The sequence below is a fragment of the Electrophorus electricus genome, chromosome 12 (genome assembly GCF_041902795.1).
Source record: "Electrophorus electricus isolate QZ-2024a chromosome 12, ASM4190279v1, whole genome shotgun sequence".
NCBI lineage: Eukaryota > Metazoa > Chordata > Actinopteri > Gymnotiformes > Gymnotidae > Electrophorus > Electrophorus electricus.
Window position 1 is genome coordinate 23,243,540 of NC_137508.1, and position 27,843 is coordinate 23,271,382.

The 27,843-nt window shown below is 48.5% G+C and overlaps 1 protein-coding gene across 12 annotated transcripts in view; it reads right to left on the reverse strand.

The window, feature by feature from the left end:
* The window catches only part of macrod2 (mono-ADP ribosylhydrolase 2), a 486,124-nt gene that overhangs the window by 50,678 nt on the left and 407,603 nt on the right, over positions 1-27,843 (reverse strand). The window lies entirely within an intron of this gene.

Below are 27,843 nucleotides of genomic sequence, written 5' to 3' on the forward strand. Positions count from 1 at the left end.
CCCTTAATGCACATGTTCATTTTATCTTTGACTGAAACAAACTGATCAAAGAAATGGTAAATGAATGTTTTAGCATATCTTTGAAAACTTTTGGCAATTGCTGAGATCATTCATTCATACATGAAAAGCATTTTGTAGACAAGGCTTCCCCTATTCATTATAGCCCAGACAGCACACAGAATAAATGGGGAAAATAAGGAAGTGGACAAAAAGGTTAATAACAAAAAATGTTCCAGGAACAATGTACCAGGATGTACCTAGAACAGTGTACCTAGAACACTATCCCAGGAACACTGTACCAGGATGTACCCAGAGCACCGTGCCAGGAATACTGTACCAGGATGTACCCAGAGCACTGTACCTAGAACTCTGTACCAGGATGTACCTAGAACACGGTACCAGGAACACTATGCTAGGAACACTGTTCCAGGATGTACCTAAAACAATGTACCAGGATGTATTAGGAAAACCGAACCAGGATGTACCATGAACACTGTACCAGGATGTAAACAGGCTCTACCAGGAAAACTGACCCAGACTATACCAGGCTGTACCAGGAACACATGCTGTACCAGGAACACTGTACCAGGATATACCAGGAACACTGAACCAGGCTGTACCAGGCTGTACCAGGAACACTGCACCAAGAAATCTATACCAGGATGTAACAGGCTATACCAGGAACAGTGTACCAGGGTGTGCTATGAACACTAATAGGATGTACCAGGATGTACACAGGCTCTACTAGGAACACTGTACCAGGATGTAATAGGATGCACACAGGCTGTACATTAACCCGAACACATGCTGTACTAGGAACACTGGCCCGGGAAAACTGTAACAGGAAAACCGTACAGGAACAAGCGGCTGTACCAGGAAAACTGCAGCAGGCTGTAGCGAGAGTTAATACACAAAGGACGTGTGTTATATTGACAGTAGAAGAGAAATATTAAGTACTAAGATAAAAGGCATAACACTGTGGAAATTATGTATGGTATCGTTTTACAATTAAAACAAATGAAACAAACATTTTGCCCTTCTGATTTGGTTGTAATGATGAAGAAACCGCTCTCACAGGTGGGGGCTTTTATCAGAGCAGCAAAAGTCACCTCCCCTATCCAGACTGCGTGCCGAGTCTGGGAAAACTCCAGTGATTATACGGAGACAGTGTGGGGATCTGATCAGCCAAAGACCAAAATGTGGGCAATCCGTTTCCCTGACAACCATACCACCGGAATAAAAACAGAAAAGCAGGATACCACCATGATGGCCAGCCAGTGCCGTGCGAAAGAAACATCAATAAGAAAACTACACAATTCCTAAACAGGATGGATTATTTTATACATAAAATAAATTATCTCAAGAAACTTGTTTTCTATATCCATCACTGCCTATTGCAACAAAGATGGAATAGTGTATGTGGCATCGTCAGTCATCCAATAACATTATTAGTTACTTTTAGAGATCGAGAATCCTGTTTTGAAACATTTTAGAAGCTTTTGAACTAGGGTTATATACTGCGGAAGATATATTAGACTCTAGCACAATGAGACCAGCTGCACACATCAGGAAACCCAGAGAAGGTGGAACGTCCTGCTTGTCTGCTGGGAAAGGCCTTGTCAACCCACAGCGGCATTCCTCTCCTCTCTTCAAACACCATCGCAGGTGTCACCCTCTCTCCTGCTGGGGAGGAAATTTACCACACAGTGGGCGCGACAGATGATCACCATGCTGCATACTGCAATATTCCCAAGCAGAGCACCTACACCGTGTCAGAAAAGGAAGACAGAGTGTGTGCGTGCGTGCATGCGAGGGAGGGGGGGGGGAGACAGAGCAAGAGAGATTTAGAGAAAGAGGAGAAAACAGAAAAAGAAGGAGAGAGAGAGAGAGCGAGAGAGAGACTGAGACTGAGACTACACTTCACATGGGTGACGTCAGAATGGATAGCAAGTATCCCTCTACGTGAGGAACTGCAAGCTCTAGCTCTGGCATCCAGACATACGGCTGTCTATTAATAGTTTATGCCCTGCCCTTTGGACTAAATGTTAAGACTTCACTTGAGACTGGAAGCATTTTTAGTTTTTGAGGGAGAATATGTCCCCAGGGTGGGTTTCTGCATCCATAAAGAGAAGGAACAACCTTTTCTTTCTCCTTCACCCCTTCACCCTGGACGAGAATGAGAGACAGCTTTAGGACCGCTTTGATGTCCCGGGCATCATCCAAGGATTCCCTGCTGGAATCTCGGTTCTTCATTTTATTTATTTATCCGGTTATTTAACCCATCTTCTGTGGCCAAACCTACTGAGATTTATTTGCAAGGGGAGGCTAAGCAAAGGCTACATATTAGGACATGGAGACAGAAAGTCCAGCCAGCAAAGGCAGAAGAGTCAAATCCGCCCGGAGTCAGATCCACCCCGAGTCAAACCCACACTGAATCACATACCGCTTGGACAACACGCACTGTAAACATGATGTATAGGCAATTGTCAGCACGCTCGTCGATCAGCCCTGCTCTTCTGAAGTGGCTCAGCGGTACCAAGAACTACAAATCAATTTGATCTGTGAGACTCATTTAAAATGAAAGCTGCACTGATGGATTTTCTTTATTAAACTGAATGTTTGTCTGCAGTTCAGGGCTCCATGCCACCTGTGAGGGGTCTTTCTGTTTTAAAAGGTTGCCAGAAGTAGAGAAGGAAGCTACGTTTCTGTGGTGGGATGTAGCTGGAAACCCACAGCTTCTGCTCTGTTCAGCCACTCAGCTTTCAGATGATGTGACACATAAAGCTGAAGCATTTCCCTCCTTGGGTGTGGAGAGGCAGAGAAGTTGGGAGGACAGTGCTCAGGGAGGTCAGTCAGTCACGCCTTACAGATGAAAGTCAGAGACTGTGGAACATCTGTGCCTCAGGCAACGTGGGAGAGAAAGAAAAGGCGTTCTCCATCTCCCTTTCTCCTTCCCACACTCTCTCTCACCTTCGTACTCTCTCTGTCCCCTTTACCGCACCCACGGTCCCTCTCTCTCTCTCTCTCTCTCTCTGTGTCTGCCCCCTCTACCCCACACACAATCCCTCCCTCCCTCTCTCTCTCTCTCTCTCTCTCTCTCTGTCTGCCCCCTCTACCCCACACACAATCCCTCCCTCTCTCTCTCTCTCCCTCTAACTCTCTGTCTGTCTGCCCCTTTACCCCACACACGATCCGTCTCTCTCTCTGTCTGTCCCCTCTACACGACACACGATCCCACTCTCTCTCTCTCTCTCTCGCTCTGTCTGCCCCTCTACCCCACACACGATACCACTCTCTCTCTCTCTCTCTCTCTCTCTCGCTCTGTCTGCCCCTCTACCCCACACACGATCCCACTCTCTCTCTCTCTCTCCCTCGCTCTGTCTGCCCCTCTACCCCACACACGATACCACTCTCTCTCTCTCTCTGTCTGTCCCCTCTACCCCACACACAATCCCTCCCTCTCTCTCTCTCTCGCTCTCTGTCTGCCCCTCTACCCCACACACGATACCTCTCTCTCTCTCTCTCTCTCTGTCTGCCCCTCTACCCCACACACGATACCTCTCTCTCTCTCTCTGTCCCCTCTACCCCACACACAATCCCTCCCTCCCTCTCTCTCTCTCTCTCTCTCTCTCTCTCTGTCTGCCCCTCTACCCCACACACGATACCACTCTCTCTCTCTCTCTCTCTGTCTGTCCCCTCTACCCCACACGATACCACTCTCTCTCTCTCTCTCTGTCTGCCCCTCTACCCCACACACGATACCACTCTCTCTCTCTCTCTCTGTCTGTCCCCTCTACCCCACACACAATCCCTTCCTCCCTCCCTCCCTCCCTCTCTCCCTCTCTCTCTCTCTCTCTCTCTCTCCCTCCTCCTCTGCCCTGTTGTCTTCAGTGTCCTGGTGTAGAAACAGAAGGCCTTCAGTGGAAAGACAGCGGTCAGCAACTGAGGAGAGCTGACAGAAACCCGGGTTGCCTCACTATTATTAAACCCCCCACGCAGCACAAGTCAGCCTACGTGCTTTGGTTTCTCCAAAACTCCTAAACGGCAGGAGCTGGGCAAGCCCTGCATAATCCTTCTCCACGAACGAGGCGCCCTGGCCGCCATTAACCCGGGTCCTCTCAGAAATGTATGGATGCATGTTAACTAGGTAACAAGTGGCTAGGACTCATAGATCCCTCATTTGACAACAAGCCAACATCCATTCCACCTCTGAGGCTCTCATCAGGTTCCCGCTGTTTCCGGAGCAAACTGAATGGGAATGAGCCTAGTGGCAAAAACCGTCCTGCAGCTGGAATCTATAGCTGATGTACCTGGAGATCAGAACACGGCACTGACCCGCATGCTGACACAGGGTTAAGGGATGTGCTGACATGCATATCAATACATATAAAAACTAAAGAGAAGGAAAACAAAAAACCCGTACGCTATAAGTTTCTGTGGTTATCCACGTGATGCAATGTTGGCTAATTTACTTAGTATTATTGAGCTGCTCAGTCATTCATTCGTTTCAATGTCCTCTGGGAATTTGATTGATCGATTATCTGTCTATCCATCCATCCATCTTATGCCCTCTTTACACTCATTTATGTTTACATTTTGCTAATCTATAATGCAACCCTTCCTCCATACACCTACAGCACAAGTGTCCCCCTAATCCAGTAACTCTGATGGTTTCACGGGGTCAGCCAGCCTCTCCGAGCCCCCGATGTACTGCGCCGCTCCAGTAAGTGGGGGCCTCCCTCTTTGCCAGAAGTGAAACGCCCTGAAAAGCCCAGGGCTGAAGGTAGCTTTGAGCAGGCGCTCACACAGAGCCAGGGGACCTGACAAAGCAAGATCTGGAATCTGTGCGGTGCACATGCCCCTCAGGCGCGCCTGAAGACGCGCCGCTAAAGAGCAGACAGCCCTGGAGGCCAGCCGCTTTCACACTGGCAGGGAGGCACCACAGACAGGGGAGCGTGGAGAGACTCTGCACAGTCGAACGTCGTGCTCGCCGCACATGTGAATGGTAACTACTAACTTCCAGAAACTGCGCAATGAACTCATAAGGGTTGCAACTCGCAGGAACGATTTCATCAGATTAACACAGGTGAAATTCCTTGTTTTACCCGGCTTGCTGCGTCTACCTCGTCTGATCTGAGCTGCTTTTTCAGCTCAAGTGGGAGTGCATCGAGGTCTCTGCCATCTGGAAGTAAATGGAGTGTTTGTGCGAGTCCGCGCACCTGGTCGCGGGGCTCTCGCTGTTCCGGCGAGCCCTCCGCGTCTCTGACCGGCGCTCCGAGCGGCGTTCCGGACGGCAGCTGCTGGCGGGTGCTGCGATGCCGTGCAGGTGTGCAGGCTTGCCGCCTGCTGCCTTTTGGGTGATCCGTCAGCGACAGGTGCCCGCGCATGTAATTATGCGAGGATGGTGCCAGTAGGAGCGTCAGGAGCTAACTTAAGCGCGTGGTGGGGGGGGTCTGAGCTGCACATAACACTCCCATTCTGGGAATAAGTGGAATGTTGTGCCACAAACCCACTCATTTTCTCTAATGCCAGACCATGCCGACGACAGTAAAACGGTTGTCTCCTGTTAAGTCTGACACTAGCTACAGACCTGTGCGAGCGTTTGTATAAAAAAGACGATCACGAAAATAAGAGAACCAAAGAGCCAAATGGAGCTGCCTCGCTTACCAAACCCTTTTGCCTCAACGCTGGTAGGGATCGTGCCGATCATTTTGCCAGAGAGAAAAAGGGAACGGTGTAAAAAAAAAAAGCATTTTCACTTGGAAATGCTAATGCAGTATAAGAAAATAAGTGAAGTCTGAGGCCCGGCGGAGGAGAGGAAAGCCTCAAACAGAAACTCCGAGCTTTGTGCATCAGCGGTAAGCCCAGCTCATAACCATATGATGGAGAGCGATGAAGCATGTCTTTTCCTTGTCAGCAGAGGGAGGGAGAGAGGGAGGGAGGGAGAGATGGAGCGAGAGAGTGGAGTGAGGCGGGGCGTCCGGTGAGAGGCAGGTGGACTCTTTCCAGGTCTTATTACCAGCGTAATTACACACACCTGAGCCAGCCCTGCATGGGAGGACAGTAATTAAAGAGGCAGGAAAAGCATAGGACACACACACACACACACACCCACACACACACACACACACACACCCAAAGTTGTGTGCCAACAGTTATAGAGGGAGGCAGACGTGAGGGAAAATAAACAGTGAGATCACATCCTTAATAGATATTCATCGCACGTATGCACGCACGCACACAGACACACACTCTGGCAGTCCCGGATGGAGAAGGACTAGGTTAAGCATCCGCTACAGGGGTCACCTATTAAAGGGCTTTGATAACGAGATGAGTAATGAGGATGATGCAGTATTTGCAGTGATGTCTGGGGCCTGATGGCTTGCCAGGGGGGGCCTGCAACCTCGGGCCAGCATGCTGAAGGATGGGAGCTCTCCTGAAAGGACTCCTGGAGCTAAAGCTGATTAGCAATGGCTAACGCTAACCTACACGTGACCTTCCTCAAATCTTTTGACAGCCAGCGGTGCTCCTGACAGATGAACGCGCGAGGGCTGATGAGATCGTGGGCCGGAAGCGTTTACGTCCGATGCACTGGCTCAAACTCGGCAAATTAGGGTCGCCCGCGCCTCGAGACGCACTGTGAAAGAACGCGATATCCTTCAGAGTAACAAGACGCTGCCCCGCACACATACCACGGACGACGCTCCGTCCGCGTCATCTCATCCCAGATCTACAGCGGCAAGGTAACCACACGGCAAATCCCGAACGCCGGCGCAATTGGGTTCCGCATGAGATTAATATGAAGGAAATAGCCTTTAATAACTCATCAATCATTCTTTCTTGCTCTGCTCGGTGGACTGCATTGATTATCAATTGCTGGCTTTCGATCGCCCGCCCCCCCCCCCCCCCCCCCGGCTCCGCCCACCAGGCAGAGACCGGGGGAGAGAGGCTCCCAGACTGACGGCTCCAGACGCAGACGGACGGAAGCCCCTCTGACGCCGGGGCGAGCCTCTTTATCAGGTTGTTTTGTCTGTTGCACCCAGTTAAAGTGAGAGCCGGGTTATTCTGGGCTGTTCGACCGGCTGCCGGAACCAAATTATCATTGCAAAGAGGGCATGCTACTGAAAGGTCAGGGCTTTGAACAAAATGCCTAGATCTATACATCAAAGAGCACCGTGCCGACAACATGCTCCACAGAAGCGCGCCTCACGCCACGCGCAGCGCGGAGGCAAAGAGAACCTCTGCCTCTGTAATGAATTCATCGGAATGTTTAACTATAAATAGCACTAACACGTATTCTCCATATTTAGCTATGAGACAGGACAATGGTTCAGGAATATGGTAATTCATAATGCATCTCCTGTGGTGACTCAGTAATCTGTGACTAAATAGATAAATGCTAAATTGGCCTGTGCCTTATTAATTCCACCTTTTAAACATTTTTGGTCATATATATATATATATATATATATATATATATATATATATATATATATATATATATATATATATAAATGGCAAGTAGCTGAACCATCATTGTGGAAATAGTCTGGAGTAAGCTGGGTTAAATCTTCACACTCACGAAACTGGAAATTAGACACCATAAACCAAAACACATCAAACAAGAATAAATGACAGCGATGGGGAAGGTAATAGGATGCAAAGTTCCAACATCAAATGCAGCTCGGACAAAAAAAAAAAAAAAAAAAGTAGGAGGAAGATTTAAAATAAAAAAAGAAAAATTGATTTTCCACCACTGTTCAAAATCCCTTCCTCAGGTATTAAGAAACATCTGACATTTAAAAAACGCATTTCCAAAGGCGTTCTGTCACTAGAAATGAACAAGCGGTCAAAGGGAAGCGAAAACTGTGTTCAAGGCGATTCCTCTTGGGAACGTCTCGTGTTGGTGTTATCTAGCTTATTTTGTTAAACAAACGAGAAGGAGACAGCGGAGTATCGGACGTTCTAAACCAGAGCTGACACGCTCGCAGCGTTCAGGAAATCCTGTCTGATTCTCGGTGTGTGGTTAGACAGGGCAGTGTGGAAACGTCAGCGCCAGCTGCCCCGAGTAATGGAACAGAGTCCATCGCTCTGGCCCGGAGAAATCACCGTCACATCAGCGTCGGTCGTGATGAGAGATGGAAACAGACGGGCATCGAGGCTGGCACAATCGTCTTTAGGGAAACATCGATGCGTCGCCTGCTGGACAGTTGGAGCTGGAGAGGAGCGGATGGCATTCAAAGCATGCAATGAGGTGGCGTGACTGTTCAGAGTAATAATATAATGTTGCGTGTTCGCAGAGGAAGGCATTAGCCTCAATACAATGACTCTGTCCACCAAACTAGGACTACAGCATCAGGACCGCAACTACGGCCACAAAACCACCACTACAGCATCAGGACCGCAACTACAGCCACAAAACCAATAGAGCCGCAATAGTAGCTGGAAGTGCAGCAGAAAGTGCCAGGGAGTGCCAGAGAGAGACGGTGCTCCGTCTAATACATACTTACGGTATTCATGCGACGGGGGGGGAAGCTCCAGAATGTTGCACTGTAATCAAACCTCTCCTCAGAAGGCTAATCGTTAAGGCTAATAGTTACTTGCCCAAACTACCCCTTTAAAGTGAATATTTAAGAGCTGATTTCTAACATTAAGCATCACCCATTCTGTCTTTGAGCAATACGAGTCTGAAAATAGAAGCAGGAATCGAAAGTGTATAATAAAAGCAAATAACGTAGGTAGAAACGGAAGATTTTTTAAAGAAAGTCTTCTCTTCCACCGGGTCATTCATTTTCTCAGGTACGCTGTGATTAACCTGATTGGTGGCGTATTCTGGTGATGAGGGCTATTGTGTTCAGGGTGAGAGAGACCCCTCGGCTCTTTAGTAACACGGTGGAAACACGCAGCCAGTCACACGAACAACAGGGTCCTTATCTCTACTTCCGTCTGCCCTTTTTACTACCACATCCATTCTCAAGGCTAATCTCCCTTTCTTGCTACGTGTGCAACCCTCTTACGTGCGTTTGAACAAAAGAGCAGAGCGGAGACAGCTGGAGAAGGCAGGTGCACGTCCTTTTATTTCCGAGGATGCCACCGGCAGTTAGTTCGCCGTTCTTTACCGCGGCGGCGTCAGTGACGCTGCGACACTTCTGCTTTGACAACCGGCAGACACGCCGCGTCTCCGACACGTAGCGCGGTGTAGCGAGGGAAGTGCGAATCGGACCACGGGTGACGGTACGATCCGTTCCAGCCACGAGCGCGCCACATCAAATAGCAAACAGCGCAGAATCCCAGGGTTGGACGCTTGTTAGAAGCCCATGGACATGCACAGGTTTGGGTTCGAGCCTATTACACCCACCTATCGTGGTGGAGAGTGGGATCTCCACCCACATCACACCCACGAGCCACTAAATGTCTTTTTCCAACATTCAACCCACACGTTATCCTGAAGTCAGCATGGATCAGAAAAAGACTGAGCACAACCAAAAATGAAACTGGACCAGCCAACTGGAAACAAAGGTATCACTCTGTCCTGTGGGTAGAAGGTCATTTTACGATGGAACTGTTGGTTGTATTATCATACTGGCTGTGTTAAAGGTTGTCAAAATGCTTTGCAGGTTTGAGTCCTGTGAAAACCCTGTCCCCATGAGACCCCTGTCCCTGTGAGATCTTTCTCTGTGAGAACCCTGTCCCTGTGAGAACCCTGTCTCTGTGAGAACCCTGTCCCTGTGAGAACCCTGTCTCTGTGAGAACCCTGTCCCTGTGAGAACCCTGTCTCTGTGAGAACCCTGTCCCTGTGAGAACCATGTGCCCTAGAAAACCTTGTCCCTGTCAGAACCTTGACCTTGTGAGAACCCTATCCATGAGATGCCTGCCCCTGAGAAGACCCTGTCCCTCTGAAAACACTGCCCTTGACAGAACCCTAACCCTGTGAGAACCCTGTCCCTATGAAAACCCTGTCCCTGAGACAATCCTGTCCCTGTGAGAACCCTGTCCCTATGAGAACCCTGTGTCTGGGAGAATCCTATCTGTGAGATCCTTGTCTCTGTGAGATCCCTTTCCCTGTGAGAACCCTGTCCCTGTAAAGAACCCAGTCCATGAATGAATGTACCCAAGCTTGCTTTACAATTAACACACAGCTTTTCTATCCAGTGACACAGATATACCTTTCTCTGTAATCTCACACAGACTCCTGTTATCTGGATTGAATAGTTTACTTTACTTCTACTGTCAATGACAGCACAACGCTTTATGAGAGACACTTTTACAGTGTCCAGAAGGCAGTCAGTTAGACAAGTCCCCACTACACTCTATAAGAGCCACATAAAAGCCAAACTGTAGCCAAGGGTGGTTTTAATAGGATATTTCTGTAATATTTATTTTATCTTATTTATTTGTTTGAACAAATTAACCTACATTCATTCATTCACTCATTTATTTATTCACTTACCTACCTGACACGTGCTTGGGTTACCGTGTGAATTATGAATGAGCATTTTAATGCGTTCATCTAAAGCGATTCGCAGTGTGCTTTGATTGCTGGCACTCTGGCTACATTTCGGTGCGATTGAGGGGTCGCTCACATCCTGCACGATGTTGCGCTGCGCACACATCTGGCAATCTACATGTCCCCTACATGACAATTCCAGGAAATCCAGGACACCAGCGCTGCTCCCTCCAACTGTCACACGAGAACAAAAGAGCGGAATATGTACAGCACTGCACTGTTCTCTTCTACGGTATTGTATGGCCATTCTATGCCCCGTGGAAGTCAGTGCCAAACAAACACATACCTGTTGACTTTGAAACAGTTTTGTTCCCTTTAACTGTGAAGTCCATCATATTTTTCACTGTGTATTTTTGCATATCTAGTTTTGCTGCACAATAAGCTCCTGGCAGGTTTTACTGACTTCCTCTTGCATTTCTGGAAATCTTAGCCACATCTGCAACTGACAAGCTTCTGGGTACCAAAGCTGGTGAGGTTTGTGCGGCACATCATTATAAATGATGGACAACAACATTTGTGATGCTGTGGGCTGCAAAACAAGCAACGAAAAAACGAAACAAAAAAAACAGGCACATGCCACCGTCTGCGTCTGTGGTCTGAGTACCACCGCTGTGTTGGGATAAACACGGCCACTTCAGAGGTGTTTAGTGAAGACTTATCCCTCCTGCAGTATATTAGCGGTGTCTCTCAGCGCGGAGGCAGCGGGTGGCTAGCTTAAGGACATCTCTTCCCAGGGATCGGGTGCTGTCGGCCGACAGCAAGGCTTGTGGAGGAATAACCACCGTGCTTGGCTTCACTTGGTGGCCTTTTACAGCGGTTATGACCATTTAAACAGACAAGAGGCACTGGGAGGTCCTAACGGACAGCCGGAGAGGCTCATCGGACCGATGCTGGGAAAATACAGTGACGTCGCTCCGCTTATAGGGCTGCTAATTATTAACCCGGCTGGCAGTTGCACTTGGCATTCCCGGTTAGGAATGTCGGACGTGGCCGCTGGAAGATAATGCTGTGTAATCAAATGACAGGTCAGGGCTGGTGAACAGAGGTGGAGAAGGACTCTGCCTTTCTTTCTCTATCTCTCCTTCTACTTTTGTGTGAACATGTCTGGAAAAAGAGGAAATGAATCTTCTTTTAAGGCATTTATTTCATAGGAATCCACAACCTCTTTAATCAAAGTCAAAACTGACTTCAGGGAATAGTTATATGATATATATGTAAATACAGCATCCTTCACCAACCTAGTAGAGTCCCCAGGGTCACGTAAGCTACCGCTTTACATCTAAACAATGATGTCAGCACAAAAGATTTTATTTTCTTCCCTATTTTGTAATTGGCAGACTGTACCATGGTAGACGGTGTTGGCTGCTGGGTTAGTGGGAAATCAAATCAGGAAGTCCCTACACAGCAAAACGGCATTGTTGAATTATCACTTGGGGTGTTTCTGTGGGCCCAGCTGGACATAAATGAATACTGCATGAGTTAATTCAACTCAGGTCTTAATTCAGTACTGAGGGGTTTTTTTTCCCCCACAGTGTAGGAACATTACGACCCAATTACATCTTTGCGCGCTGGATGAAGGGGACGTTTTATGTCTTAATTGATTTTTTAAGTTCACCAGTGCATACTAAACCTGCAACCTCCATGTAGTTGTCTGATGTGCACAGTGTGTGTGTGGGTGTGTGTATAAATGTTTGTGTGTCTGTGAGTGTGTATGTGTGTGCATGCAGGAGTGTTGTATGGGCCTGTGGGTATGTATGTGTATGTTAGGGGTCAGGGGTCACAGCCTTAAGACATCCTAACACCTGAGTGGTGTTTATGCTGGACGATGCTGGGTTGGTGCACTGGGGCTCGACAGGCGACCTGGACTGATTCCACTGGGTGTGTCATCTGGAGTGATTCGACTGGATGACTGAAACTCAGTGTTTGGGAATGTGGCAAGATGGCCTAAAATGAGGATGTAAAAAGCAGTGATGTTTCTGCTTTCATCTGTGCTCAGGGCCACCTGAAGGACTGCAGAAAGGAAGGTAAATCTAGTGCAGGAGTGCACAGGCTGGCAGTGCCATCGCTCCGGTGCCATCCATTAAAGGAAAAGTGGCTAGCAGCGGAAGCCTTAGACTGCAGAAGAGCTGAAGACAGCGTTAGCCAAAGGTCAGGCACATCCCCGAGGTCTACATATTTCCCTTCAGGCAGATATTTTTCCACATGGTTAATCGAAATACGCAAAACTGACAGGTGTGCACGCTGAACATCAGATAACTCACTTTCCTAATATATGAAAGGCTGAAAACTCTATAACTCTCACTCTTAGTAACCAGTGACTCTTAATTAATGTTTTTCTCATTTATGTGGCAAAAAATATATATATATATATATACACACAAAAGTCTGTTTTACGTTTTTAGAGCAAACTCCCTAATGGTAAAACAATAGCATTAGAAAAGAAACAACAAATCTTTCGTTTCTACCTACGTTTTTTGCTTTTTGTACATTAATGCACAGAGCTGATTTACATCGGGGAGGCATGCTGAGGACAGCCAGTGGATTTCGGTAAGGCGGTAAAATGATATCGCCCCAGCAGGAGGGTGTAGGGGGTAGAAAATGAATCCTACTCAGCCCCGCCGCCCGATTACGGTCAGCGTTGTAGATCTTTATTAGTGTCAGTCTGCATCTGTTCCATCCGTGAGAGCCGTGGGCTAGATACGCCCAGAGAGGCCTGAGAGACACCCCACCAAGTCAAAAAAAGAACTCTGTATCAGCGCTTAACTGGTCTCAGCAGATACACCACATTATATTCCTTCTGTCTTGCTCACTCCATCTCCTACTCCTCTACCTCTGTCTCGCTTCCCTCAGTCTTACTCACCATCTTTCTCTTCCTCTGTCTCTCTTCATCTTTCCATCTCTCTCTCTCTCTCTCTCCCTCTAGCCTGCTCTCTTCCTCCCTTACTCCCTTGTCTGCCGTTACAGGCCCTGTGTTCTTAAATCAAGCTCCAGTCTGCGTCCGGAAAAAATCAATATGAACAAACAAAGGTGCCTAATAACCTCCCGGAGACCCAGCGAAGTCACGGAGTGGGTGAAATTAGCAGTCTAAGTGGGGAGGCTCTTAGCAGTGCTGAGCAAACTAACACACTGACAGTCAAACAGAAAGTGGAGCACACGGCTGCGCTGTGTTAATGATTTATTCCTCGCTGACGCCCCAGTTTACCCACTTCCTCATGTTGGCTTTGCTCCTGGAGGAATGGAGAGTCAACGTTCAGCTAGGCATACATACACAATGCCGCAAATCTCCAGTGCTTGATGTGAGTATGCACACACAAACAAAACTGTTTACAGATACTTTCTGCCTTACCAGGCAAACACACTGCGCGCACACACACAGACACACACACAGTAAATGCAAACTGACAGAAAGTTCAAACTTTATACACACACACAGAATAAGTGCCAACAGACAGCTCCTACTGTATTCACACTTGTGCAAAGCTTATTAGGAAAAAAAAACACCTGTAGAGTTACTAAATCACAGCAAAGCGTGGTTCAGCTACAACACTGCAATGAACCTGTGTCTCAGTCTAAACATCATGCAATCACGAACACTCGCAGAATAAGAAAAGGCCTTTCTCTGAACAACGGCAATTTTTAAAGGCACCGGAAGACGTGGCATATAGCAAATATGGAAGATTAACCTAATCAGTGTTGCTTTACGAGGGATCTTGTCCCTTCTGTTCATATCCGTGGTATACTCTACCTATTCATATCCATTACTGCCCTTTATTACATCAGTCAGGTATACTCTACCTGTTCATATCCATTACTGCCCTTTATTACATCAGTCAGGTATACTCTACCTGTTCATATCCGTTACTGCCCTTTATTACATCAGTCAGGTATACTCTACCTATTCATATCCGTTACTGCCCTTTATTACATCAGTCAGGTATACTCTACCTGTTCATATCCATTACTGCCCTTTATTACATCAGTCAGGTATACTCTACCTGTTCATATCCGTTACTGCCCTTTATTACATCAGTCAGGTATACTCTACCTGTTCATATCCATTACTGCCCTTTATTACATCAGTCAGGTATACTCTACCTGTTCATATCCATTACTGCCCTTTATTACATCAGTCAGGTATACTCTACCTGTTCATATCCGTTACTGACCTTTATTACATCAGTCAGGTATACTCTACCTGTTCATATCCATTACTGCCCTTTATTACATCAGTCAGGTATACTCTACCTGTTCATATCCGTTACTGCCCTTTATTAGATCAGTCAGGTATACTCTACCTGTTCATATCCGTTACTGACCTTTATTAGATCAGTCAGGTATACTCTACCTGTTCATATCCGTTACTGCCCTTTATTACATCAATCAGGTATACTCTACCTGTTCATATCCGTTACTGCCCTTTATTACATCAGTCAGGTATACTTTACCTATTCATATCCATTACTGCCCTTTATTAGATCAGTCAGGTATACTCTACCTGTTCATATCCGTTACTGCCCTTTATTAGATCAGTCAGGTATACTCTACCTGTTCATATCCGTTACTGACCTTTATTAGATCAGTCAGGTATACTTTACCTGTTCATATCCATTACTGCCCTTTATTAGATCAGTCAGGTATACTCTACCTGTTCATATCCGTTACTGCCCTTTATTAGATCAGTCAGGTATACTCCACCTGTTCATATCCGTTACTGCCCTTTATTACATCAGTCAGGTATACTCTACCTGTTCATATCCGTTACTGCCCTTTATTAGATCAGTCAGGTATACTCCACCTGTTTATTTCTGTTACTGACCTTTTCTTGATTACCGTCCGTCGTGTATACTTCTCTACCTGTCGCAAATTACACAAAACAAAACAGCACGTTTAACTCCAGCAGCAATCGAAGTGTCCTCGAACACAAGCGCTCATTTCCGTGGAACTCCACATGCAGGTGCAGCTTCCTAAACCATGACGTTGTGGATCCAGGAGGAGGATTCGGAATACTCTCCAAAGTAGCCTGGCTTGTTGAAGTGGCATTAAAGAGGACTTCTCAGGTTTATAGACTACATGGGATGTAGACTCACTAGTGAGAGATTTATGTGTGCCAGAGGTGGACTTGACAAAGGTGCTGACACGGTTTCTCTGTTTGTGTGTGAGTGTGTGTGTGTGTGTGTGTGTGAGTGTGTGTGTGAGTGTGTGTGTGTGTGTGTGTGTGTGTGTGTGTGTGAGTGTGTATGTGTGTGTGTGTGTGTGTGTGTGTATGTGTGTGTGTGTGTGTGTGTGTGTGTGTGTGTGTGTGTGAGAGTGTGTGTGTGTGTGTGTGTGTTTGTTACACCACCATGCTTTGACCCCACCCTTATTCTCCTGGTGTCTACCTCATGGACTCTTCTATCAATACCGAATCCATCTGTCTTGGTCTTGCCGAGTGAATCAATCTCTCCCCCGTCTCCGACAATATTTCCCACTGGCGTTTTACTCTCATTTTTTTGTCTTTTTGTAAACCAAATGCTGTTTTTCCTTTTTTTGGTAAATCTTCACACACCCGCTGATCTCGCTGCATGAATGGCGCGCCCGTATTAACAAAGCCGTCGCTTAACGAAGGCCCAGAGGTGTCTGCAGGCCTGTGCTAAGCGCAGTCATAAATAACTCTAAACGCCGCGTCCGCGCAGGCCAAACTAAACGCCTGCCGAAAAAAGATTCTGATATATGAACTGCCTGAGCGCCTAATGCCGGCGCGGTGACGAAGGGGCTCCGCCCCCTCCCGGTCACTCCGCCCCCTTGTGCTGTTAAAAAACGGGACAGGAGGCATATCCCTAAGCAAGCTACGGACACCAGGTACTAATTAATGTTCCTGATAAATCCGAGGTGTCGTGAGAGTGTTGGGGGATTAATTAGGCCAATGGTGGAAAGCGACAGCGGGCACAGGCGCCGTTGCCGCGGGAGACGGCCGAGCACGCGTTCCCACACGAGCTGTGTCTGCGGCGGCCTCTCGAGGGCAGAGGGGAGGGGGAGGTGGGCAACTTAATACATCCCCTGATCTATAAGTAGAGCCGCCGTTGATACATCAGTGGCGGAATAATTAAATGCAATTTATCTTAACCTGGCATGAGGCCACTTAAAAGTGAAGGAGCAGCGTGGAGAGCGGAGAGAGGAGGAGGAGGAGGAGGAGGGAGGATGAGGAGGCGACGTGGGAGAGAGGGGAAACGATGCGCCTTGTGCCGGGGGGGCCAGGCATGCTGCCCCGAACCGTGTCCAGACGGACGGCCACTGCCTGCTCGCGGCAGCGATGCAGACTATGTGGGTCACTGTGTCCGGCCGGGGGGGGGGGGGTCCGAGAGGGGCGCAGGAATACTGGTCCACAAGCCGATCACAAAACGCCACACACACACACACACACACACACACACACAGTTGTATTATTATCTTTAGAGGCATTTTCCATTGTATCATTGAAGTGTTATACTGCTATAGCTAACCGTAAGGAGGTTTGATAAAAACTGCATATATAAAGGGAATTTTCTTGCTTTCTCATAAACGTGGGGACATAAACGTGGAACACTGACATACACATGCCCATGCTCATGCGCGCGCGCACACATACTGTTGTACACACACACACACACACACACACACACACACACACACCTTTTAATTATCGCCATTGTTCAAATGTATCAGTGAATTATGCTCGGCTTTCGTTAATGTTATTATGCCTATATATCTCAGTCTAACCCATAACCTCATTAACCAAAAGGGAAGAGAAGACAGTTTGATGTATTATGAATTAGTTATGTGTATTTTTACCTTCTCTTATGGAGCAACAAAATGCCACTAGAACATAATTATGTTGTGTAACATTTATTGTCACTGTCTCTCTCTCCTACACACACACACACACACACACACACACACACACACACACAAACAACAACAACAACTGTCTCAGTAACAGGACAGATCCAGGGGTTTGAGTCACCTCATGTGTAGGGTGCTATGACAAAACAGAACGCCACCTCTGAATGTACACAATGCTGAAGAGTGCCAAGATGAACTGGAACGCCACCGTGCCCAGAACTCGAGCGCTGCTGTTTCTGGATCACAATTCAGCATGCTCGCTTGGCGACCTTTTCAAATCCCCCTAAAAGGTTGTGTGTTAGAGCACCTCAAAGTTGTGCGGAAGCCGTCCTGGAGCAGCTAAATTAATACAACACACTCCTCATTGCCAAATGACTCTCAATCACATGAACTGGTCCAGGATGTTCTCCCCCTATCTCTCTCTCTCTCTCTCTCTCTCTCTCTCTCTCTCTCTCTCCAAGGCTAATTTATATTTTTTCCTCTCTCTCTCTCTCTCTGTCTCTCTCTCACAATTATGTTCCCCTCTAAAGCAGTGGTGCTCTTACACACTGAGAGTGTAGACAGAGAGTGACTGAGAAGTTCAAAGGAAATGTTAATGACCAAAAAAATGGTTCCAAGTTCTGACTGTGAGGTTTGGTAGGGTGGATCGCTCATCCCCGCCATCATCCTGGTCTGAAAATTCACGCTGTGCAGGGACTCAGGAGCATCAGAGGAAACTAACAGCACATGACTGATTTTGCTCTAGGAATTCTTTTTTAACAACTAATTTCTTTAGTGCCTTTCATCTGAGGCTGCGATGAGGGACAGGATACGAGTGTGCCGGTCGCGCCGCTCATTACGACTCCCAGGCAAAGCTGAGGTCACTGGCTGACGAGGACGCGATGACAACGCAAATGTTTCAGCACGAGCTGAAAAAGCCCCCGCGCCGGAGCCGGGCAGCACGTGATAGCAAAGCCGCTCCATTTACCATTCCTTAATTGCTGTCCGTGTAGACAGATAATGAGAGACCGGGCACGACGGCCAGGGTCTGTGACTCGGGCCGTGACGGTCTAAGTGCACGAACGGTCTCGCCGCGCTCATTTCCTCAGGGCGCGGCACGGGGCCCGCTCTTTTTTCTTGGACTTGAGGCGGAGTCCGAGTGGGCCAGCGCGAAAAGTCACGCGCCTCACTCTCCCGCCCGCGGGCCGGACGGAGGAGTCGAATGCATGCCTCAGTGGGGCAAAGGTCGGTGCCTTCTGGTTTGTAGGTTTACGGGAGATAATGTGACGGCAGCCGGTAGCACGTTACACTGAAGTGCTGGTTCCTCCCGCCCCCCCCGTAACGAGGACAGCTATTGAGCTGAATCATTAACCGTGTGACACAAAACACCACCCCCTCCCAAATTAGACCCAGTACATGAATCATACACGACAGGTTTCCTCTGACTGAGAGAACAAAGGCGTCCAGTCTGTCCTTTGAGCTTCAAGGCCTACAGCTCTGTCCCTGAGAAAAGATTTTTAATATCGCACATTTCTGTCACGGTATCTGTGGCATGTTAACACAGAGCTGAAAACAGCCTATCTCCCAGTCAACTCCTGCTCTGGGTGGCCTCTTCATTGCTAGGGGGGACTCTTTGAATTGTGCTTAATTACAGTGCGATTTATCGTGAAACAGATGCTTTTCCTGGTGCGTCGCAGGGTGCAATATTTGCAGAGAGGTGTTGGAAGAGACAAGTTCACCTGCATTATGACAGTTTCCAGTGAACGGTGCAGCTGAACAAACACAAAAGTTTCTTCATCCAGACATTCACGAAACAAGAACTGTTTCTGTGAGGCAACATATGGGAACGCGTGTGCCGAAATAAGCATGCGTTTACACGTGAATCATAACGGATCATGTAATAAGCAGAGCGGGAGGGCGACGAGGCTTCTGAGAGCATATCTCAGCAACAGCACACGTGACAGGACCCGAAAGCTTTATCAGGAAATAAGTGACAAGCATCAAACATCTCATCAAAGGACATCAAATCCAAGCTGTATCTGTGAAAATGTCACATACTATCACTGCCAAAGGTGCTTCAATTGGATTGGTAGGGATTCCACAACTATAGAGCAACGTAGCTTATCAATCTTATCAATGTAGCTCGATGGTCTGTCTGTCTGTCTGTCTATCTGTCTATCTATCTATCTATCTATCCATTAATTCATTCATTTATTCATGTATTTCCAAAAAAAACCTATAAAGAACAACATGAGAAGATTTTATTTAAACCAGACCGAACTCTACATATGGCAATTCTGACTATGTTTATATTTTTTCTGTATGTTCATGGCTAAAAGGATTACAAATATCTAGACAATTTGTAACCATACTTTTCTGAGTACACAACTAAGGCACTTTGTAAATCCCACTGGATTAGTGTGTCTGCTAAATGCCCTAAAAGTAAATGCAAATGTAAATTTGCTTTTGATAAGAAATACCTACAGTTCTCATTTTAGGGCCTCTAGTATCTGGTGAATCAATGTTTTCTGCATAGCTGTTGTCAGAAATCTAAATAATAAAGATAGAAACGACTTAAGACAAAGATTGGCCTCTTCAGATTAAGCCTGCACCCATGGTTAGACGGTTTTAACGGTAGAACTACCAGAGACTGAGCAGGCCTGAACCTTTAAAAACTGAACAAACAGTCAATACTGAAAGAGGGGATGATGGCATGCTAATTCATGTTAGGTGAGGTTATTGCGGAATGGAGCTTGGCTGAGCTGCTTAAAAATGACAACTGAGTCTGTCAGCTGGCTTTCCAAACAGCACCCAAGCGAGGACCAGGGCTTATGTACACTTTCTCCAGAAACAATAAATCTTCTCAGATGTTTGACATGTCAAAGTCAGTCAGCCTTAAATCGGAGTGAATAGCTCCACGTCTCTCAGTACTCTGAGGGGAAGTGAAGGAGGGAGACATCTGAAAGGCATTTACAAAGTGTTTAGCTGATGTTTCTTAGACACCGTCATTAAAACATCCTTGGTTACAGGGTGTTATAAAGATTGGTTGTTGGACCAGCTGTCAGGAGGCATTTCTGAATACACTAAAACCACTGGGATCATGGCTATGCATGCCTGTCTGTGTGTGTGTGTGTCTGTCTGTGTGTGTGTGTGTGTGTGTGTGTGTGTGTGTGTCTGTGAAACTGCTTGATGGAAATCTTTCCTGCCCTGTCTGTGGGAAGAACTCCATTTCAGGGATTATGGGTTCAACTTCCATGTGTGAGCGAGAGACAGCAGAAGGAGTGCTTAGCAATCCGGCCTGATTTGTTCAAGGGCGCGGGAAAAGCGATGGCCCCGCGGCCTCCGCTCCCGCGTGCCCATCTCCTCGCCCGAGCACTGCTTCCCTCCTCTGCTGCGAGGTGAGACGGCACACGCGGCCTTCTCCAACCCTGAACGGCCGCCCGCGCGTCTGGAGGTCGCGGCTCAGACCGCGGTTTTCATCCATCACGCCCGCGGACCGTCACCTCGCCAGAGAGGCGTGGAGCGCCGACACCCCGATCCTTATTTGTGCCGACAAAAAACCCTCCTTGTGGTCGTCTGTCTGACTGTACGCCGACAAGCCCAGTTGGGGGAGAGAAAAAAACAGAAGAATGAAAAGAACAAAAAAGAGAGAACGAAGACGTGCTCAAACTGTGCCTGTCTTCCTCCGGCGCTGCACTCTTAACAGAGAAACGTGAAGCGCTATATTTACTTCAGAGCATCGTTCTAGGACAGATACCTCCATCTCCCGGTGAGCTTTCATCAGCAGATGCCCGGGACTGGGCAGACTTACTGAAGCTCACTGGCAAGCTTTTGCGGGACAATTAGTATCTGACGAGGACCAGTTTTCCGACTGGCAACATCCCCTCGGATCATTCATTGCCCTCATAGGTCCGGCCCAGTCTTCAGCAGGCGGCAGGATGCTGCACAGATGTTCCACGGTTGCCTAGAGACTGGCCCGTTGTGTCCAAGAGTCAGGGCAGTTTGGAAAAACATGTCAGTTTGACCTCTGGATATAACACAAAAGACTGGTGTACAAGTCATCGAACTGAAGCATTGCTGTTTCAAGTCAGCTGCTTCTTTGAATAGTTGATATATAGAAGCCTTATAAAAGTAGAGACTTTTTAATCTTCTGGAAAGACATGTATAATACAGTGATACAGACAGTACATCTAAAGGTGCATTGTTTAATTAAATGCATAGTACAACAAAACGTCTGCGCCAATGATGTCGATATGACTGCTAGCTGCACTTTAAATGTCACGCCTAATAATTTTAATTTAGAAAGTTAATCAATTATCATTAAAGGTTACCACCTTGGCACGGTTCAGGAGTTAACAAAAGAGAGGCAAGGTTCCTTATTTGAACAACTTTATATTTCTGAGTGACTTACAAAAGTGCTTTGTTGTCTCAATGGCAAACAAAAGTCCTTATGCTGGCCCATTCATCTACGGACGCCATTAAGTTAGGAAAGAAACACACACAAGGAAAATATATACGAGAAAAGGGAGCTTTTTAAAAGCATATATATATGTAAATGACTAAGTATAGGATTACATATTATTTCCATGTGTGACACCCGTGTACTGTCGGGTAGCTTGTGCTCTGATGGGTGTGCTTCTCTTTAGCTTTTATGGAAGGATCAAATATAGCTGGAACAGGGTGAGTCAGTCCCATAGAGAGTGCATTGTAAGCAAACCTTTAAAGGTTTGTGAATGTCAATAGGATGGCTTTCTATTCCCCCAATCCTGGCCCTCTGTTATATGTAACACCACCGCAACTCGTTTCTTGCCGTAATCATTGCGAAGCATTTTGTCTCAGGAAAACAAAATAAAACAAAACGAAGCATTTCAAGATTTTTCTTCCCTGTGTGTTATTGTGTTTCCCGGTGCTACAGTACAGCTTCGACTGAACCCGGAGTTTCAGCAAAGCAGGAGTGTTAGAGAAAAGCACGGACAATACTCTCTTCTCCTCACACCGAATCCCAGGGCTCGGTACAGCATTCAGGCTGCTGTTATCCGTTAAGCTGGGGGTGACTGTAAACAATGCAAACCACCGAGTAACTGAATTTTAAACAACCGTTTGACAAGGAGAGGAGATCTCCGGGAGCCTGTCACACGGCAAAGCGGCGGGAAAGAAAGCGAACCGCGGTCCTGGTGTGCGCCCCAGAACTCCTAGAGATTTCACGTTACCTCTCTTCCCTCCGTGTAGCGGAAGACATTCATAAAAGATGGCCAGGTGCGCGGGCTTCAGAAGAGGACCGCCGCTGAAATGGATCTAAAACTGCTCAGCTGGGTCACTGCTCAGCTCAACGAGGACTGAAATCGCAGCAACAATAACAACAACAAAAAAAAAACCCCAAAACAAAACAAAAAAACCTCACCAGTTTGGTTTTCAGTGAAATAATGCGGAGGATTTGGCGGCGTATTGCGAAGCCCCGTTTACAGAGCCGACGGCACGCTGCTGAGTTTCCCGAGCAGACGCAGCTGAAGCAGACCGTTTGCCTGGAGACGGCACAGATGAGTCCAGGAAGACGATAAGGCTGGTGTCCCATCCCTTCCAACATTAAACGTGCTGATATCCGGCCACAGTTTTCCAAAGTGTTTTGAAATTCAAAATAAAAAAAAATGGATTCGGTTTGTTCCAAATAACAAACATCCCCAAAGTAGCCAGTATTTAGAAGAGCTGAGTATGGTATTGATTTCCAGATACATCAGTAGTGGTTAATCAGACAGTGGGTGTATCTTTATAGTCGAGTTCCCTGATGAAATTAGCTAATGTCTGCTGCTGCTGTTAGTACATACATACATACATACATACATATATATATATATATATATATATATATATATATATATATATATATATATATATATATATATAAAAGGTTGCACTAATTGGCCCCAAGCGTTTCAAGCATTTCAGAGGAAGTTGTTTGTTTAAATTTTGTGACACTCTGCTAGGATTGAGGAGTTCTCTAGTGTCAACAGCTATAACTATTAAGCTATAACTATAACAGCTATAACTAGCGTGAGGCCGGTGTCCTTTGTAATTGGTTTCTTTACTTCCACACTTAAATCGATATTCAGAGCTTTTAAATTTCACTCATAAAACAGAGAAAAAAGGAATCCTTCCTTCTCTGCATGCTGATATTCCATTTTCACATTGCCATTGTAACATTTTCAAGTCTGAGTGTGGATCCGCCTTGGTTAAGGGGTTCATTTCTAATTGATTGCACAGTGAGGGAACTGTGGTGAAAAATTGCTAAATTATAAGAATTTTACTAACTAATGGACTGCCAAAGAGAAAAGCCATCAACTATACCGTCAAAAGTGTACGTACCATACATTCCTAATAGCTTGGAGACGCAAGCCACCATTTAAAGGATATTTCCAAAACACACACACACTCACACACTCGTGGTTGCCGTGTTGGGTGAGCAGAGAAGACCCTGTGGTGTTGTAAATGAAAACAGCAAACGACTGCCTCCACGTGTTTGAATAAGGCACGGACGGATACCGCGTCCCAAGCAGCCAGCGAATCAAGGCCTTTGTGCGTGTCTTACTCTAAGCATACCCGATTCAATCAAACCTCGATACCGTCTTAATAACAGGAAAGGCCTGGGGCTTAAATAATATTGTTTTCCTTGCACACTGCTCCTTCTGCCTCGTATTTCTCAGCTTCAGAGGAGTTGCTCCCTCCCCTTTCACCCGTTCTGCCTGTTCCTTTCTTTAACGCGCTCGCTCCCTGCAGGAACAGGGCTTGAGTTTGCCTCCGTACGTTCCCCCGCTAAGCTATACCACATGTTTCATTCCAACATCACAGCTATGGAGGCCTGCGGGCAGCTTTGGACGCACACGCACGCGCACACACAGACACATACGCACGCACGCGCACACACAGACACATACGCACGCACGCGCACACACACAGACACATACGCACGCACACGCACACACAGACACAGACGCACGCACGCGCACACACAGACACATACGCACGCACGCACACACACAGACACAGACGCACACACACACAGACACATACGCACGCGCGCGCACACACAGACACATACACACGCACGCGCACACACAGACACATACGCACGCACGCACACAGACACATACGCACGCACGCGCACACACAGACACATACGCACGCGCACACAGACACATACGCACGCACACAGACACATACGCACGCACGCGCACACAGACACATACGCACGCACGCGCACACACAGACACATACGCACGCACGCACACACACAGACGCACGCACGCGCACACACAGACACATACGCACGCACGCGCACACACAGACACATACGCACGCACGCACACACACAGACACATACGCACGCACGCGCACACACACAGACACATACGCACGCACACACACACAGACACATACGCACGCACGCGCACACACACACATACGCACGCACACACAGACACATGCGCACGCACGCGCACACACAGACACATACGCACGCACGCGCACACACAGACACATACGCACGCACACACAGACACATACGCACGCACGCACACACAGACACATACGCACGCACGCGCACACACAGACACATACGCACGCACACACAGACACATACGCACGCACGCACGCACACACACAGACACATACGCACGCACGCGCACACACACAGACACATACGCACGCACGCGCACACACACAGACACATACGCACGCACACACAGACGCACGCACGCGCACACACACAGACACATACGCACGCACGCGCACACACAGACACATACGCACGCACGCGCACACACACAGACACATACGCACGCACACGCACACACAGACACAGACGCACGCACGCGCACACACACAGACACATACGCACGCACGCGCACACACAGACACATACGCACGCACACACAGACACAGACACATACGCACGCACACACAGACACATACGCACGCACGCACACACACAGACACATACGCACGCACGCACACACACACAGACACATACGCACGCACGCGCACACACAGACACATACGCATGCACGCGCACACACACAGACACATACGCACGCACACGCACACACAGACACAGACGCACGCACGCGCACACACACAGACACATACGCACGCACACGCACACAGACACATACGCACGCACGCGCACACACAGACACATACGCACGCACACACAGACACATACGCACGCACGCGCACACACAGACACATACGCATGCACACGCACACACAGACACATACGCGCGCACACACAGACACATACGCACGCACACACAGACACATACGCACGCACGCGCACACACAGACACATACGCACGCACGCGCACACACAGACACATACGCACGCACGCACACACACAGACACATACGCACGCACGCGCACACACACAGACACATACGCACGCGCACACACACAGACAAATACGCACGCACGCGCACACACACAGACACATACGCACGCACGCGCACACACAGACACATACGCACGCACGCGCACACACAGACACATACGCACGCACGCGCACACACAGACACATACGCACGCACGCGCACACACACAGACACATACGCACGCACGCACACACACACAGACACATACGCACGCACGCGCACACACACAGACACATACGCACGCACGCGCACACAGACACATACGCACGCACACACACACAGACACATACGCACGCACGCGCACACACAGACACATACGCACGCACGCGCACACACACAGACACATACGCACGCACGCGCACACACAGACACATACGCACGCACGCGCACACACAGACACATACGCACGCACACACACAGACACATACGCACGCACGCGCACACACAGACACATACGCACGCACGCGCACACACAGACACATACGCACGCACGCGCACACACAGACACATACGCACGCACGCGCACACACACAGACACATACGCACGCACGCGCACACACACAGACACATACGCACGCACGCGCACACAGACACATACGCACGCACGCGCACACACACAGACACATACGCACGCACACACACAGACACATACACACGCACGCACACACACAGACACATACGCACGCACGCGCACACACACAGACACATACGCACGCACGCGCACACACACAGACACATACGCACGCACGCGCACACACAGACACATACGCACGCACGCGCACACACAGACACATACGCACGCACACACAGACACATACGCACGCACGCGCACACACACAGACACATACGCACGCACGCACACACACAGACACATACGCACGAAGCGCACACACAGACACATACGCACGCGCACGCACACAGACACAGACGCACGCACGCACACACACACAGACACATACGCACGCACACGCACACACAGACACATACGCGCGCACACACAGACACATACGCACGCACACACAGACACATACGCACGCACGCGCACACACACACATACGCACGCACGCGCACACACAGACACATACGCACGCACGCGCACACACAGACACATACGCACGCACGCGCACACACAGACACATACGCACGCACGCACACACACAGACACATACGCACGCACGCGCACACACACAGACACATACGCACGCACGCGCACACACAGACACATACGCACGCACGCGCACACACAGACACATACGCACGCACGCGCACACACACAGACACATACGCACGCACGCGCACACACACAGACACATACGCACGCACGCGCACACACACAGACACATACGCACGCACACGCACACACACAGACACATACGCACGCACACGCACACACACAGACACATACGCACGCACACGCACACACAGACACAGACGCACGCACGCGCACACACACAGACACATACGCACGCACGCGCACACACAGACACATACGCACGCACACACAGACACAGACACATACGCACGCACACACAGACACATACGCACGCACGCACACACACAGACACATACGCACGCACGCGCACACACACAGACACATACGCACGCACGCACACACACAGACACATACGCACGCACGCGCACACACAGACGCACGCACGCACACGCACACACAGACGCACGCACGCGCACACACACAGACACATACGCACGCACACGCACACACAGACACATACGCGCGCACACACAGACACATACGCACGCACACACAGACACATACGCACGCACGCGCACACACAGACACATACGCACGCACGCGCACACACAGACACATACGCACGCACGCACACACACAGACACATACGCACGCATGCACACACACAGACACATACGCACGCACGCACACACACAGACACATACGCACGCACGCACACACACAGACACATACGCGCGCACGCGCACACACAGACACATACGCATGCACACACAGACACATACGCACGCACGCACACACACAGACACATACGCACGCACGCACGCGCACACACAGACACATACGCACGCACGCACACACACAGACA